The sequence below is a fragment of the Pleurodeles waltl genome, chromosome 8, assembly GCF_031143425.1.
Source record: "Pleurodeles waltl isolate 20211129_DDA chromosome 8, aPleWal1.hap1.20221129, whole genome shotgun sequence".
Lineage (NCBI taxonomy): Eukaryota > Metazoa > Chordata > Amphibia > Caudata > Salamandridae > Pleurodeles > Pleurodeles waltl.
In genome coordinates this window covers 263,766,383-263,782,438 of record NC_090447.1, presented here as the reverse complement: position 1 = coordinate 263,782,438, position 16,056 = coordinate 263,766,383, and positions in this window count along the sequence as shown.

Here is a 16,056-nt window from a genome sequence, read left to right as displayed (position 1 = left end):
GAAGTTGAGGTCCTCCAGTAGGATGTAGTCCTTGAATGTGAGATCGTGTGTGGTGGCTAGGTCAGCGATGGTGTCGCAGAATGGGGGGTGGGAGCCCGGCGGCCTGTAGATGAGGGTGCCCCGCAAGTTGGTGATAGGGTTGGTTCCAATCTGGAAGTGAAGGAGTTCCATGTTGGTTGGGGCGTCATCGGTGATGTTGGAGAGTAGGTGGGACTCAATGTGGACAATGGGGATGAATCCCCCAGGTGGGTTCATGCGGTCTTTGCGGATGATCTTGTAGCCATCTGGGATGGCGATGTCAGGAGCTGAGGATGGGTTAAGCCATGTTTCTGTGAGGAAGGCGAGTTTATTGTATTGTGGGAAGAAACACTAATCTCTCTACAGTACCTTAACATACATATACATGCAGGAGAACAGTTACAGTTCTTCAAGAATGAAGTGCCACTTTAAGTCAACATTAGAAGACTGTATTAATTTTCAAATCTTTAAAAGCCATTAATGAAATAAATTAAGGAAACAAATCAGTAATAACTTCAAACATTTAATTAAAAAACAATTTAACAACATAACACACAATAACAGCATTAATTAACTAGAACAACAGCAAAAATAACAAACATAACACATTATGACTTATCTTTGCTGATTTGTAAAATATACAAAATGAAGCTCAGCAGGGGCAGCAAACCAATACCGCATGAGTACGATTACCATGTGGTGACACTTGATGGCTATGTGCCCTCAACACCTTGCTCGGGCTGAGTTAACCCGTGCTGCAAAGCTTGATAAATCCCCAGAAGCATTCACATCTTTTGAACTGTGCCTGGCCAGGTACTCAATGCTCAAGCAGATAACAGCCCTCCTTGTATTAATGAAATACATTTTTTGCACAATTTTGCTTTTTAAGACAGTGGATCATTTTGTTATCACAAGTAAGTGAAATACAGCTACACAGAACAACCTTCTCTGAAGGTATATATGTTGCCGTAGGCAATAAGAACAACATCAGTTGTGCAATGAAATATTTTTTCTGATTTTCCACACAGTTACTGTTCCGTTTTGTTTCCAAAGTAAAGATTTTTGTTATACTCCTCCATATATTGTGTGACTTGTTGCTTTTATGTTTCAGAGCTTCTGTTTTCAATTTTTTCCCTAAAAAAAGAAAAAAATAACCAACAAATATAATGTTACATACTGATCAGTAATTGATAATGATACATCACTACATTCTCCGAACATTTCTTTATTTTTCATCCACAATCACATATTGATATGTACTGCACCACTAACTTCATGTTCCTTTCTGTTAAACATTTCCACAACCTCAAACACAGCATTTTCTTTTCCACAATTATGTTATAACATGCCTTCAAACATGGTCCCATAACAATTTGTAAGGTAACACATTCCTCTTTACACACATTTCCAAACAATGAGCATAGTGTTTTACTTTAGAAAATCAAAATATCTCCACTTAAACATCTCATAGGGGTAAAATATGTGCATATCAAGGTTCATAAAAACCCTAGGCCTTGTATTAAAATATTGCAGATACTTTATTTTATATTTTCAGAAACACTGCTCCTTTTACTTAGAACATAGAGAGTGAACATTTCATTTTTAACACAACATCCAATTCTTGGTGAAACTCTCCACATTCTAAAGTCTATCTCTCAAAATCTATATTAATAAACATGCATCTCTACATACAACTTTTAACTCACTAAACCTTGTATACAATAAACGTACTGTAGGAAAGTACCCTCTTTTTGCCATGGTTACACCCATTTTCTGCCTGTTGTCAGTGTGCTTGACTGTGTTCACTGGGATCCTGCTAACAGGACCCCAGTGATTATGCTCTCTCCACTCTAAATTTGGTTGTGGCATACTGGAAACCCAGAATTTCACCAACAATGGCATACTGGTACCCCCTTATAAGTCCCTAGTATATGACACCTAGGTACCCAGGGAACTGGGGCTCCAGGGGATCCCCATGGGCTGCAGAATATCTTTTGTCACCATTAGGGAGGCCATGCTTAGGCTTCTGCAGGACTACCATTGTAGCATGAGCGAAAAGGTGCATGCACCCTTTCACTGCCACCTACACTGCAGTAGGTCACTTATAAGTCACCCCATAGCAGGCCCTCCAGCTCTGAGGGCAGAGTGCAAAGTACCTGTGTGTGAGGGCACCCCTGCACTAGCAGAAGTGCCCCCATGACCTCCAGGACCCGGACTATTTTCTCGGACTCTTTGAGTGTGGGGACGCCATTTTACACATGTACTGGAAATAGGTCACTACCTATGTCCAGCTACATAATGGTAACTCCGAACATAGGCATGTTTGGTATGAAACATATTGGAATCATACCCCAAGGCTTTTGCAAGCATTGGTTATATGATTCCATGCACTCTGGGGGCTCCTTAGAGGACTCCCAGAATTGTCATTACAGCTTTCTGAGGTTTTCCAGGCAGCCCCAGCTGCTGCCAACTCTCAGACAGGTTTCTGCACTCCTGTTGCTTGAAAAGATCGAGACCAGAAAGGCAGAACAAAGGATTATCTTTGGGAGAGGGGTGTTACACCCTCTCCCTTTGGAAACAGGTGTTACAGGCTTGGGAGGGGTAGCCTCTCCCAGCCCCTGGAAATGCTTTGAAAGGCACATTTGCTGCCTTCCTTGCATAATCCAGTCTACACCAGTTCAGAGACCCTCAGTCCCTGCTCTGGCGCAAAACTAGACAAAGGAAAGGGGAGTGACCACTCCCCTGTCCATCACCACCCCAGGGGTGGGGCTCAGAGCTCCTCCAGAGGGTCTCTGGGTTTTGTCATCATGGATTTCAAGTTGACAGGGAACTCTGGGAGCATCTCAATGTCCATTATCAGCAGGTGACATCAGAGTCCTCCCCTTATAGGTGCTTACCTGTTTAGGTGACCAATACCCCTTTCCGGGCTATTTAGCATCTCTCCATTGGGTCGTTCTTTAGATTCGGATTGCAAAACTTCAGCAGGAATCCTCTGCATCCTCCACTTCAACTTCTCACCGAAGAAACTGCAACTTAACCCTCCAGGAACTCTACAAACTGCAACAAAGAAGCAAAGACGACTTCTGCAACATTGTATCTTCAGCTCCTGCCAGCAACTGCAACTATTTCCTGGTCGTGCATCCACAGAGGACAGCCTGTCTTCAGTCTGCACCAGAAGAGCGAAGGAATCACTCTTGGGGTGAAGGAGTTAATCCCGTGCTTCAGCAGGCACCTACTGCGACGATAACTAGCTGCATGGATCCTGTGTCCTGACGAGCTGCGTGAATCCTGCATCACGGGTGGTGGACTGAAGTGGTGCTGATGGTCCTGACATCCTACTGTCCATCTTTGGTGGAGGTGAGAGCTTGTCTCTCCATACCAGACAGTACCCCCATGCACCACATGTTTTCAAGTTGCCAAGGCTTGTTGGCATCCTTCCACGAAGTTCTTCAGGTCCAGGAATCCAATTTTGGTGTTTTGCAGTCTCTTCTTGTTCTTGTATGATCTTTCTCATGTTTCTGTGTGTTCTGGGAAAGTTACTGTGTTTTACTCCTGCTTTCCTGGGCACTGGTTTGGGTTCTAGTGCCTACTTTTGGTGTTTTCTAGTACTCCCAGCGACCCTCTACACACTACACTTCCCTAGCTGGGAAACCAACATTCTCATCCACTTTCTTAGTATATGGTTTGTGTTCCCCCAGGCCCATTTCTAACTACTGTGATTTTCACTAATTGCACTGTTTTCTGTTTTTTATGCTCATTTCTGCATACTGGTGTTTATAATTTGTGTATTGATTACCTCCTAAGGGAGTATAGTATTTTTGGCATTTGTGTCACCAAAATAAAGTACCTTTATTTTTGTGACACTGGGGGCCACATTTATACTTTTTGACGCACAACTGCGCCAACGCAGTTGTGCGTCAAAAATGTTAACGCCGGCTAACGCCATTCCAAAGCGCCATGCGGGCGCCTTATTTATGGAATTACGTTAGCCGGCACAGCTGACTGGTGTGCGTCAAAAAAAATGACTCACACCAGGCAGCGCCGGCGTAGGGGAAAATGGAGCTTGGGCATCAAAAAATGGGGGAAGTCGGTCTGAGGCAAAAAATCTGCCTCAACCCAATTTGCGCCATTTTTTTTGACTCCCACCCTCCATTGACATGACTCCTGTCTTAGCAAAGACAGGAGTCATGCCCCCTTGCCAAATGGCCATGCCCAGGGGACTTCTGTCCCCTGGGCATGGTCATTGGGCATAGTGGCATGTAGGGGGGCACAAATCAGGCCCCCCTATGCCACAAAAAAAAATTACAAAAATGACTTACCTGAACTTACCTTAAGTTCCCTGGGATGGGTCCCTCCATCCTTGGGTGTCCTCCTGGGGTGGGCAAGGGTGGCAGGGGGTGTCCCTGGGGGCATGGGAGGGCACCTCTGGGCTCCTTCCGAGCCCACAGGTCCCTTAACGCCTGCCCCGACCAGGCGCAAAAAAATGACGCAAAAGCGGCTGGACGTCATTTTTTTTGACGTGCACACTCCCGTGCGCCATTTTTGCATGGGACTTTAAATAAGGCGCACATGCCTTGGAGTCATTTTTTATACGGGAACGCCTACCTTGCGTATCATTAACGCAAGGTAGGTGTCCACGCTAAAAAAATAACGCTAACTCCAAGATCTTTGGCGCTAGACGGGTCTAACGCCAAAGTATAAATATGGAGTTAGCATTGCGTCGGATTTGCGTAAAAAAAAACGACGCAATTCCGGCGCAAACAGAGTATAAATATGCCCCTGGGTGTTTGCTTTCATGTGTGTAAGTACTGTGTGATTTCAGTGGTATTGCATGAGCTTTGCATGTCTCCTAGATAAGCCCTGGCTGCTCAGCTACAGGTACCTCTAATGAACCTGGCTTCTAGACACTGCCTATATTTCACTTATAAGGGATAACTGGGCCTGGTGCAAGTACCATAGGTACCCACTACAAACCAAGGCAGTCTCTTACTCTTACCAACAGTAGTGCACTTATTGTCACTTCTCAAGACAGTTCATAAAGTATATTTCTAATGACCTGAACTCAAAGCAGATTCTTATATACAGCTGAATATACTAGTCTGTCTTAGTTCCAACTTCAGTCACATCTGCTGAGCAAACCTTCGACAGGCTTCCTTCTCCTCCAAATCATCATGAACAATCTGTGCTGTCCTCTGTCCTACACCTAGTCATGTCATAGCATTAAGCATAAGCACAGCAATAAGAATGGAAACTAATAGTTGAGACTTAGTCCTTTTTTTGATTATTTTCCCCATACTATCGCAGAAGATATTAGTGGGATCGTAAAAAACCTTGTGGAAGGCCCAGTAATTCTCTCTCAGGTCTCACAAGCCTTATGCAAGATTGCAAGTGTCGATGCAGTAAGCTTCACTCTTTGAGCTTGTGAGCTACTCTTGCGAGAGTCTTGCAGAATCGCTACAAAACTGTAGAGAAAAAGTAATATGTAGGACAGGTTGTCCTCTCCACTGAGACCCCTCTTTTACATGACAGGTGTGTGTAGTAGGGTGTGGGGAAAGACTGGCCTCTACACACAGGCCTCTGTCTCAAATGACAAGTGTACACACATTAGCAACACAAAGGGATGATGGACGGAGTGCTGAACAATGCAAACACTCACCCCCAGTCACAGATCTGGGTTTAATCCATTGTTCTTTTGCTCACCATGCCACCCCAGTTTGGACTCAGCCAAATGCAAATCAGTCTTGACCCTGTTCCTCATGGGAACAGTCCAGCCCGAACTGCCGGCCGGGTCCTCCCTGGACCGGATGAAGCATTCTGGGATTGGTTTCAGGGTATCACCCTTCATCAGCCAAGCTAGCTTGAATCCATAGGCACAGTGAGCAAAGGACCCATGTCTGGGCACACCCTTTCCACTTAGGGCAACTTTAGCAACACAAAAGGATGATGGACGGAGTGCTGAACAATGCAAACGCTCACCCCCAGTCACAGATCTGGGTTTAATCCATCGCTCTTTTGCTCACCATGCCGTCCCAGTTTGGACTCAGCCAAATGCAAATCAGTCTTGACCCTGTTCCTCATGGGTACAGTCCAGCCCGAACTGCCAGGATGGGTCCTCTCTGGACCGGAAACAAGCATTCTGGGACCGGTTTCAGGGTATCACCCTTCATCGGCCAGGCTAGCTTGAATCCAATGGCACAGTGAGCAAGGGACCCACGTCTGGGCATACCCTTCCCACTTAGAGCAACTTCAGCAACACAAAAGGATGATGGACGGAGTGCTGAACAATGCAAACACTCACCTCCAGTCACAGATCAGGGTTTAATCCATCGTTCTTTTGCTCACCATGCCACCCCAGTTAGGACTCAGCCAAATGCAAATCAGTCTTGACCTTGTTCCTCATGGGAACAGTCCATCCCAAACTGCCAGCCGGGTCCTCCCTGGAGCAGAAACAAGCATCCTGGGACCGGTTTCAGGGTACCACCCTTCACCAGCCAGGCTAGCTTGAATCCATAGGCACAGTGAGCAAAGGACCCATGTCTGGGCACACCCTTTCCACTTAGGGCAACTTTAGGAACACAAAAGGATGATGGACGGAGTGCTGAACAATGCAAACGCTCACCCCCAGTCACAGATCTGGGTTTAATCCATCGCTCTTTTGCTCACCATGCCGTCCCAGTTTGGACTCAGCCAAATGCAAATCAGTCTTGACCCTGTTCCTCATGGGTACAGTCCAGCCCGAACTGCCAGGCCGGGTCCTCTCTGGACCGGAAACAAGCATTCTGGGACCGGTTTCAGGGTATCACCCTTCATCAGCCAGGCTAGCTTGAATCCAATGGCACAGTGAGCAAGGGACCCACGTCTGGGCATACCCTTCCCACTTAGAGCAACTTTAGCAACACAAAAGGATGATGGACTGAGTGCTGAACAATGCAAACACTCACCTCCAGTCACAGATCAGGGTTTAATCCATCGTTCTTTTGCTCACCATGCCACCCCAGTTAGGACTCAGCCAAATGCAAATCAGTCTTGACCTTGTTCCTCATGGGAACAGTCCATCCCAAACTGCCAGCCGGGTCCTCCCTGGAGCAGAAACAAGCGTCCTGGGACCGGTTTCAGGGTATCACCCTTCATCAGCCAGGCTAGCTTGAATCCATAGGCACAGTGAGCAAAGGACCCACGTCTGGGCACACCCTTCCCACTTAGGGCAACTTTAGCAACACAAAAGGATGATGGACGGAGTGCTGAACAATGCAAACACTCACCCCAGTCACAGATCTGGGTTTAATCCATTGTTCTTTTGCTCACCACGCCACCCCAGTTTGGACTCAGCCAAATGCAAATCAGTCTTGACCCTGTTCCTCATGGGAACAGTCCAGCCTGAACTGCCGGCCGGGTCCTCCCTGGACCGGAAACAAGCATACTGGGACCGGTTTCAGGGTATCACCCTTCATCAGCCAGGCTAGCTTGAATCCATAGGCACAGTGAGCAAAGGACCCACGTCTGGGCACACCCTTCCCACTTAGGGCAACTTTAGCAACACAAAAGGATGATGGACGGAGTGCTGAACAATGCAAACACTCACCCCCAGTCACAAATCAAATCAAATCATTAACATTTATAAAGCGCGCTACTCACCTGTGCGGGTCTCAAGGTGCTAGGGGAAAGAGGGGGTTACTGCTGCTCGAAAAGCCAGGTTTTTAGGAGTCTCCGGAAAGCGGAGTGGTCCTGGGTGGTCCTGAGGCTGGTGGGGAGGGAGTTCCAGGTCTTGGCCGCCAGGAAGGAGAAAGATCTCCCACCCGCCGTAGAGCGGCGGATGCGAGGGACGGCAGCGAGAGCGAGGCCAGAGGAACGGAGGAGGCGGGTGGGGACGTAGAAGCTGAGGTGTCGGGTGAGGTATTCCGGTCCCTTGTTGTGGAGGGCTTTGTGTGCGTGGGTGAGAAGTCGAAAGGTGATCCTTTTGCTGACTGGGAGCCAATGCAGGTGTCTCAGGTGTGCGGAGATGTGGCTGTTGCAGGGTATGTCGAGGATGAGGCGGGCCGAGGCGTTTTGAATGCGTTGCAGGCGATTTTGGAGTTTGGCTGTGGTCCCAGCGTAGAGGGTGTTGCCGTAGTCCAGGTGGCTCGTGACGAGGGCGTGGGTCACGGTTTTTCTAGTGTCGGCGGGGATCCAGCGGAAGATCTTGCGGAGCATGCGGAGGGTGAGGAAGCAGGCGGAGGACACGGCGTTGACTTGCTTGGTCATGATAAGAAGAGGGTCCAAGATGAAGCCGAGGTTGCGAGCGTGGTCTGTGGGGGTCGGTGTGGTGCCGAGGGCCGTGGGCCACCAGGAGTCGTCCCAGGCGGACGGGGTGTTGCTGAGGATGAGGACTTCCGTTTTTGTGAAGACCTGGGTTTAATCCATCGTTCTTTTGCTCACCATGCCACCCCAGTTTGGACTCAGCCAAATGCAAATCAGTCATGACCCTGTTCCTCATGGGAACAGTCCAGCCCGAACTGCCAGGCCAGGTCCTCTCTGGACCGGAAACAAGCATCCTGGGACCGGTTTCAGGGTATCACCCTTCATCAGCCAGGCTAGCTTGAATCCAGTGGCACAGTGAGCAAGGGACCCACGTCTGGGCATACTTGGATGATGGGTGTGCATAGTAGAGTGTGAGGAGAGACTGGCCTTTTCCCTCTGACCTCTCTCTTACATGAAAAGTGTACATAGTAGGGTGTCTGCATTGACTGCCGTCTCTTTCCACATCTCTTTCTCAGATATCTAGCGTGTGTAGTCAGGTATGTTGATGGACTGCCCTCTCCTTCGAGACCTCTCTCTCAAGTTTGCCTAGTAGGTTGCATGGAGAAGTGCTGTCTCTCTACTAAGTCCTCTCTCTCAGATGACTGGTGTATGTATTAAGGTGTCTACATGGACTGGTCTCATCTATCAGACCTCTGTCTCAGATGTTGGCTGTGCGTATTAGGGTGTGTACATGGACCACCCTCTCCTTCCAGACCTCTCTCTCAGATGACGGGTGTGTGCAGTAGGCTATATGGAGAAAGACTGGCCTCTCCAGTGAGACCTCTGCCTCAGATGATGGATGTGGTTAGCAGTGTGCATAAATGGACAAGCCTCTTCTGTCAGACCTCTGTCTCAGATGACGGTTGTGCCTAGTAGGGCAGATAAATTGACCAGTTGTCCTGTCAGACCTTTCTCTCAGATGACAAGTGTGTAAATTAGGCTCTGTATATGGACTTGCCTCTTGTGCTACAACCCTGTCTCAGATGACAGGTGCGCATAATGGTGTGCGTATAGTTTTCACAGTTTTTTCCTAAACATTTGTGGGGCAATAAGCAGTGCATGTCGTGGGTGTGAGTTATAGTTACCTTACGTATGAGATAACTCTAACTATGCTGGATTTCTGTGGTCTTGTACACTTGAAATACAAGTCTAACTATAACGTCCCTTTAACCTTTGTTTTTTTTCTGTGAATTTCTATGTTCTTTTCAAATGTATTTCCCAACCCCCTGTAAGTACCTAAACGTGCACCGTGCACAGCCTTCACCCATGGGCAGGGGTGAATGCCCGCAAGACCTGGTCTGCAGCCAGACCTTGCAGCTAACTCCCCCTAGTTACTCACTTTTTTTACCTAAAAAAAAAAAGGAAATGAGTCCCGCAGTACTAGAACCCCCAAAGCTCAATGTAAATGTCTGTGACCTTCACACTGAGCTACAGTGTTTTAAAAAAAAAAAATCATTTAAGCCCTTTATGGACTATCTCAGACTTATTTATTTCTGCATTTTTTCAAATAAAATATATATTCTTTTTTTCTTTTTTTGTAAATGCCTTTTACTGGCAACCTGTCACTGCAGGGGAAGCCTTAAAGCTTCCCTTGCAGTGCCATTGCTTCAGCACTTTTGCACTTTCACAGCAGCTCCCATCTTGCTGGAGCATTTAATCTCAGCCCCCTTCATGCGTGCAGGGGACAGAGATGAAACTTTGGCTTTTGACAGAAGGATCTGCTTTAAAGGTCCTGCTATCAAAACCTGACATGTGTGCTATGGCTTAGTTGTGGCTGCAGAGCTGCAGCCAAGCCACAGCAAACAGCTATGTCCCAGGGGTGGCACCTGGGGACATAGCAGGAGCCAGACTGAGAGGAAGAGGTCTCCAGGGCCATTCGTGGCATCACAAGGGGGCTGCGTGGCCCCCTCCAATGTGAAGATAGCCCTGGGGGTGGTGTTCCCAAGAGCTAATTGGGGTCCGAAACAGACCACCTTTTTTCAATTGTTTTCTGTTTGCCCAGGGGAGATGGGGGTTCCCCGGTGCGGGGCCAAGGGTCCCCCTGCAAATATCTATATAGAAGCCCCGGGGGTGGTGGTCCCCAGGGCCAGGGTGTCCCATAGGGACCCTGTTTCTTTTTTTTAAAGATTTACCCCAGGGGCTTGTAGTCTCAGGGGTGAGGGGGATATATATATAGATAGATATATATATGTGTGTGTGTGTGTATGTATATATATATATATATATATATATATATATATATATATATATATAGATATATAGATATATAGATATATATATATAAGTGTGTGTGTATGTATATATCTATATATATATATATATATATATATATATATATATATATATATATATGTATATATGTGTGTGTGTGTGTGTATATACATATGTATAAATATGTGTATATATATACATCCTTCGCAAGCACAGTCTGGGCAGCGGGACAATAGCGGGTTAACCCAACCCAGACAGCAGGTGCATGTGATGGCAAGCACTGAGAGATGTCTCTCTTGGGAGCTCCCTAATTTAGTTCAGCCCCAAATTTCACCACCCAAATCGTATTGTGGAGACATCAAAATTATCTATCACAAAACAACCTGGTTTTGTATGGCAGGCACCTGCGTTTTTGGTCCCAGGCTCAGTGGCCATATAGGGAAACCTACTAAACGCAGACATTTCTGGAATTAAGACACTCGTGGGAGTCCACAGAGGTGTGGTTTATGTGGATTCCCCAATGTTTTCTTACCCAAAATAATGTACAAAGGTGAAATGTTGAATGAAAACTCTATATTTTCTTGCATTTCTGTAATACTAACTACAGGAATATGCTGGGATCCACAACCATTCCGTGTTTCCCCACCTATCTTGATAAAAACATTCCCCCTCTTGACACTTGATGCAGTTCCTGTGTGGGAATGGATCACCCAGGGTCAGCAGTTGCCCTCATGTAAGGACTAACATTGACCGTAATGTGATCTATTCCTGACACGGGCACTAGGCCTACCCACCCAAGTGAGGTACCATTTTTATAATGAGTCTTGGGGGAATGCTTGGGGGAAGGAAATTTGTGCCTCCTCTTAGATTCCAGAACTTTCTATTACCAATTGAAATTTGCCAAATTTTGAGGTTTGCAAAGGATTCTGAGTAACAGAACCTGCTGAGAGCCCCACACGTCTCCCCATCATGGATTCCCCTAGGTGTATAGTTTTAAAAAATGCACAGTTTTAGTAGGTTTCCCTAGATGCCGGCTGAGCTAGAGGCCAAAATCCACAGCTAAGCACTTTCCAAATACACGTCAGATTTCAATGGAAAAATGTGATGTGTCCATGTTGGTTTCCTGTCGCGGGCACTAGGCATACCCACATAAGTGAGGTACCATTTTTATAGGGAGACTTGGGGGAACACAGAGTAGAAGAACAAGTGTTATTGCCACTTGTCTTTCTCTACAATTTTTCCTTCAATAAGGCCCTCATTACGACTTTGGTGGTTCAGAAAAGTCCCATCAGCCGGATCATAATAGAGCCAGCGGAAATGTTGATCTGCAGCGGGTGCAGCGGCACCCCTCAAGCATTTCACTGCCCGAAATGCAGGCAGTGAAATGTGCAGTGGGGCTGTGCCTGGGGGCCTCTGCACTGTCCATGCCAAGTGCATGTGCAGTGCAGGGGCCCCCAGGGGCACCCGAGTCCCCCTTACCGACAGGCTGGCGGTTGGGGATTATGACCACCTGGTGGAAGCCTGGCGTATAGTGGAGAGGCCGTCGGTATGGCTGTGGCTAACGCGCCACGGTCCTAATACACTGGCGGAACACAGCCAGCATGGTGGCGGTATTACCGTCAGTGTTCCGCTGGCCGCCAAGGTAGTAATGACCCCCTATGTCTTTTTGAGAAATGCCCTGTAATTCCCATGCTAGTATGGGGACCCTGGAATACAGATATGTGCAAATAACCACTGCTTCTCAACACCACATCTTGTGCCTATTTCAGAAATACAAAGGTTTCCTTGATACCTATTTTTCACTCTTTATATTTCACCAAATGAACTGCTGTATACCCGGTATACAATGAAAACCCATTGCAAGGTGCAGCTCATTTATTGGCTCTGGGTACCTAGGCTTCTTGATGAAATTAAACAGCCTATTGGCTGCCTCCCACCATTTCAAATCTTGCTCTGCTGCCATCTGTTTTCAACATTTAGTCAACTCCCAAATATAGTGAGTGACACTCCTCGATACAAGCATCCGCTCCACAATGCACTTCATTCCTTTCAAATATTTTTAAATACTTATAGTGGTACTCTCCACTACCCTATATACTCCACCATGCAGGGATAACACTCAATCGCCCTTTTACCGATACTTCTGGCCTGCACATCAATCCTCCGATAGGTACTGTCCCCTCTCGCATTTGGTTCATGGTCTCAATTAATGCATTCCCCACTGAGGTTCTTTGGGTTGGGTACATCAAAGATATTTTTGCATTTGGAAAGGCTATGCTGAGTCTGCTCTAAAATGTATGACTATTCTCAATGACAATTTCCTCAATTTCAAATTCACTGGGGAAATTCACTCAGAGACAATTGAATTTCTGGATACCAATCATAAATCCTAAAATTTCCTTACCACCCAAACACCTATACCCACCCTATACCCTATAAATATGATATATAATCACACACACATATATATATTTATGTATATATATATATGTATATATATTTACAAACGCACACCGCAAAATTCCCTTACCACCCAAAAGCCCATAACCATACAAAACCCTAAAAATTCCCTTACCAACCACCATAAACAATAAAAATTCCCTTACCACCCAAAAACCCATAACCATCCTAAACCCTAAAAATTCCCTTACCAACCACCATAAACAATAACAATTCCTTTACCACCTTTAAACCTATCCCAACATAAACCCTAAAATGTCCCTTACTATCCAAAAAAGCTATACCCACCCTAAACCCTAAAATCCCCTTGCCAAACAAAAACACATACCCACCCTAAAATGTCCCTTACCAACCAAAAACATATACCCACCCTAAAATGTCCATTACCACTGAAAAACTCCTAATAGCCCTAAACACTAAAATGTCCATTACCACTGAAAAGCCCATAACCAACCTAAACTCTAAAATCCCCCTTGCCACACAGAAACCCATGCCCAACCTAAAACCTAAAATTTCCTTTAACACTCAGAAACTCATACCCACCATAAACCTTAAAAATTCCCTTACCACTCAAAAACCTATGCTCACCCTAAACACAACGATTTCCTTTAGCACCCAAAAACCATATCCACCCTAAACCGTAAAATTACCCTGCCACCCAAAAACCCATACCCACCCTGAAACCTAAACAATCCCTTACCACCTAAAACCCATAACCACTCGAAACCCTAAAATTTCTCTTACCACCCAAAAACCCATAACCACCCTAAACCCTAACATTTTCCTTACCCCCCGAAAACCTAAAATTCCCCTTGCTACTCAAAAACCCATAACGACCCGAAACCGTAAAATTCTCTTGCCATTTAAAAACCCATACTCGCCCAAAACCCTAAACTGCCTTGCCACCCAAAAAACAATAGCTACCCTAAAACCTAAAAATTCCCTTACCACCCAAAATACCCATAACCACACTAAACCCTAAAATTTCTATTATACCCAAAAACTCATAACCGCCCTAAACCCTAAAATTTCCCATACCATCCAACCTACACTAACCCCTAAAATTCCCTTGCTACTCAAAAACCTATAACAACCCTAAAACGTAACATTTCCCTTGCCGCCAAAAAACCTATACCCACACTAAAATTTTAAAATGTCCTTACCACTAAAAAACCTATACCCACTCAAAAATGTACCTTACCACCCAAATAGCTACACCCATCCTAAATCCTAAAATTACCACCCAAAAACCCATAACCAACCTAAGCCCTCAAATGTCCCTCATCACCTAAAAACCCCGAACCACACTAAACCCTAACATTTCTCTTACCACTCAAAAAACCCATGACCACCCTAAACCATAAAACTGTCTTGCCACCCAAAAACCATACCCACCATAAAACTTAAAAATTACCTTACCACCCAAAAACATATACCCACTCTAAACCCTAAAATTCCCTCTCTACCCAAAAACCCATAACCACTCTGAACCCTAAAATTCCCTTATGACCCAAAAAACCATACCCACCATAAATCCTAAAAAAATCCTTACCAACCAAAAACCTATACCCACCCTAAACCCTAAAATGTCCCTTACCACATAAAAAACGATGCCCACCCTAAACACAAACATTTTCTTGGCACCTAAAAACCCATACTCACCCTAAACTGTAAAATTTCCCTTACCACTAAAAAACCCAAAACTCCAAATTTTCCCTCATCATCAAAAAACCTACACACGCCCTAAACCCTAAAATTTCCATTACCACCCAAAAACCCATACCCACTCTAATACCTAACATGTCCCATACCACCCAAAAACCGATAACCACCCTAAACCCTAAAATATCCCCTGGCCACCCAAAAACCCATACCCACCCTAAAATCTAAAATTTCCCTTACCAATCGAAATACCAGAAATCCTAAAATTCCCTTACCACCCATAAACCTATACCCACACTATACCCTACAAATATATGATGTATATTCACGCACACACACACACACACACACTTATATATATATACATATATATAGACATGTATATATATTTACAATCTTATACACACACACACATATATATATATATATATATATATATATATATACACATATAAACATATTTACAAGCTGTTTACCTGCAATATGCTTACATTGCCCTCAGTTTTGTTTGTAAAAGGCATTTGTTGTATATCTCGAGACTCGAAGGAGCCTTTCACTCTTGTGAGAGTGTAAAGACTCATTGGAAAAATGGGCCTCTTGACCATCAAAGGCCTCCATTTTGAAATTTGAGCTCCAACAGGACTCCCACGGGACTCTTGCAAGTCTAACTGTCCAAATATACAATAATTTTTTACCCCTAATTTCTCAAAAACTACTGAATGGATTTACACCAAATCACCCATAGCACAATCTGTTGACCGAAATCTAGCTTCCTGCCGAATTTGGTTTAATTCCATTCAGCAGTTTTTGCTGTAGCCATGACTATGGAAAATGCATTGAGATTTTATGTTTTGGGATTCCTCTTTTTTTCAGCCCCTGCTTGATGAATCATCTCCAAAATTCACAAGAAGGAGCTGAGGTGGATGAGCTTTTTGTTTTGAAAGTTTCATGAGGATTCATCAAAAAGGGCCAAAGTTATTAGCAATATATATATATATATATATATATATATATATATATATATATATATATATATATATATATATATATATATATATATAATTATCCACTGAGGTGAACAAACAAAGTTTACAGGGATGTTATAGGATTCACTCGTACAAAACCATTGAAATTCAGCAGTTCTAGTTAGTGTTCTTTCAAATACCTAAAATTCATGCCCTAAGTTAACTATAACGCGCACCCTTGACATGCACAGTTGCTCATCAATAATTTTATTGCAAATGTTGCAATGGGAAAATGAAAGCTGGCGTTGAATATGTCATCAAGGATATAACGTGGAGTAATTAGCTGAGCATGTCAAAGGCATGAGTTATAGTTACCTTAGGGCGTGAGTTTTAGTTACGTGAACCTAACTAACATCCCTGTAACCTTCGGCTTTTTTCAGTGATACTCTATGTTTTTTTAAAC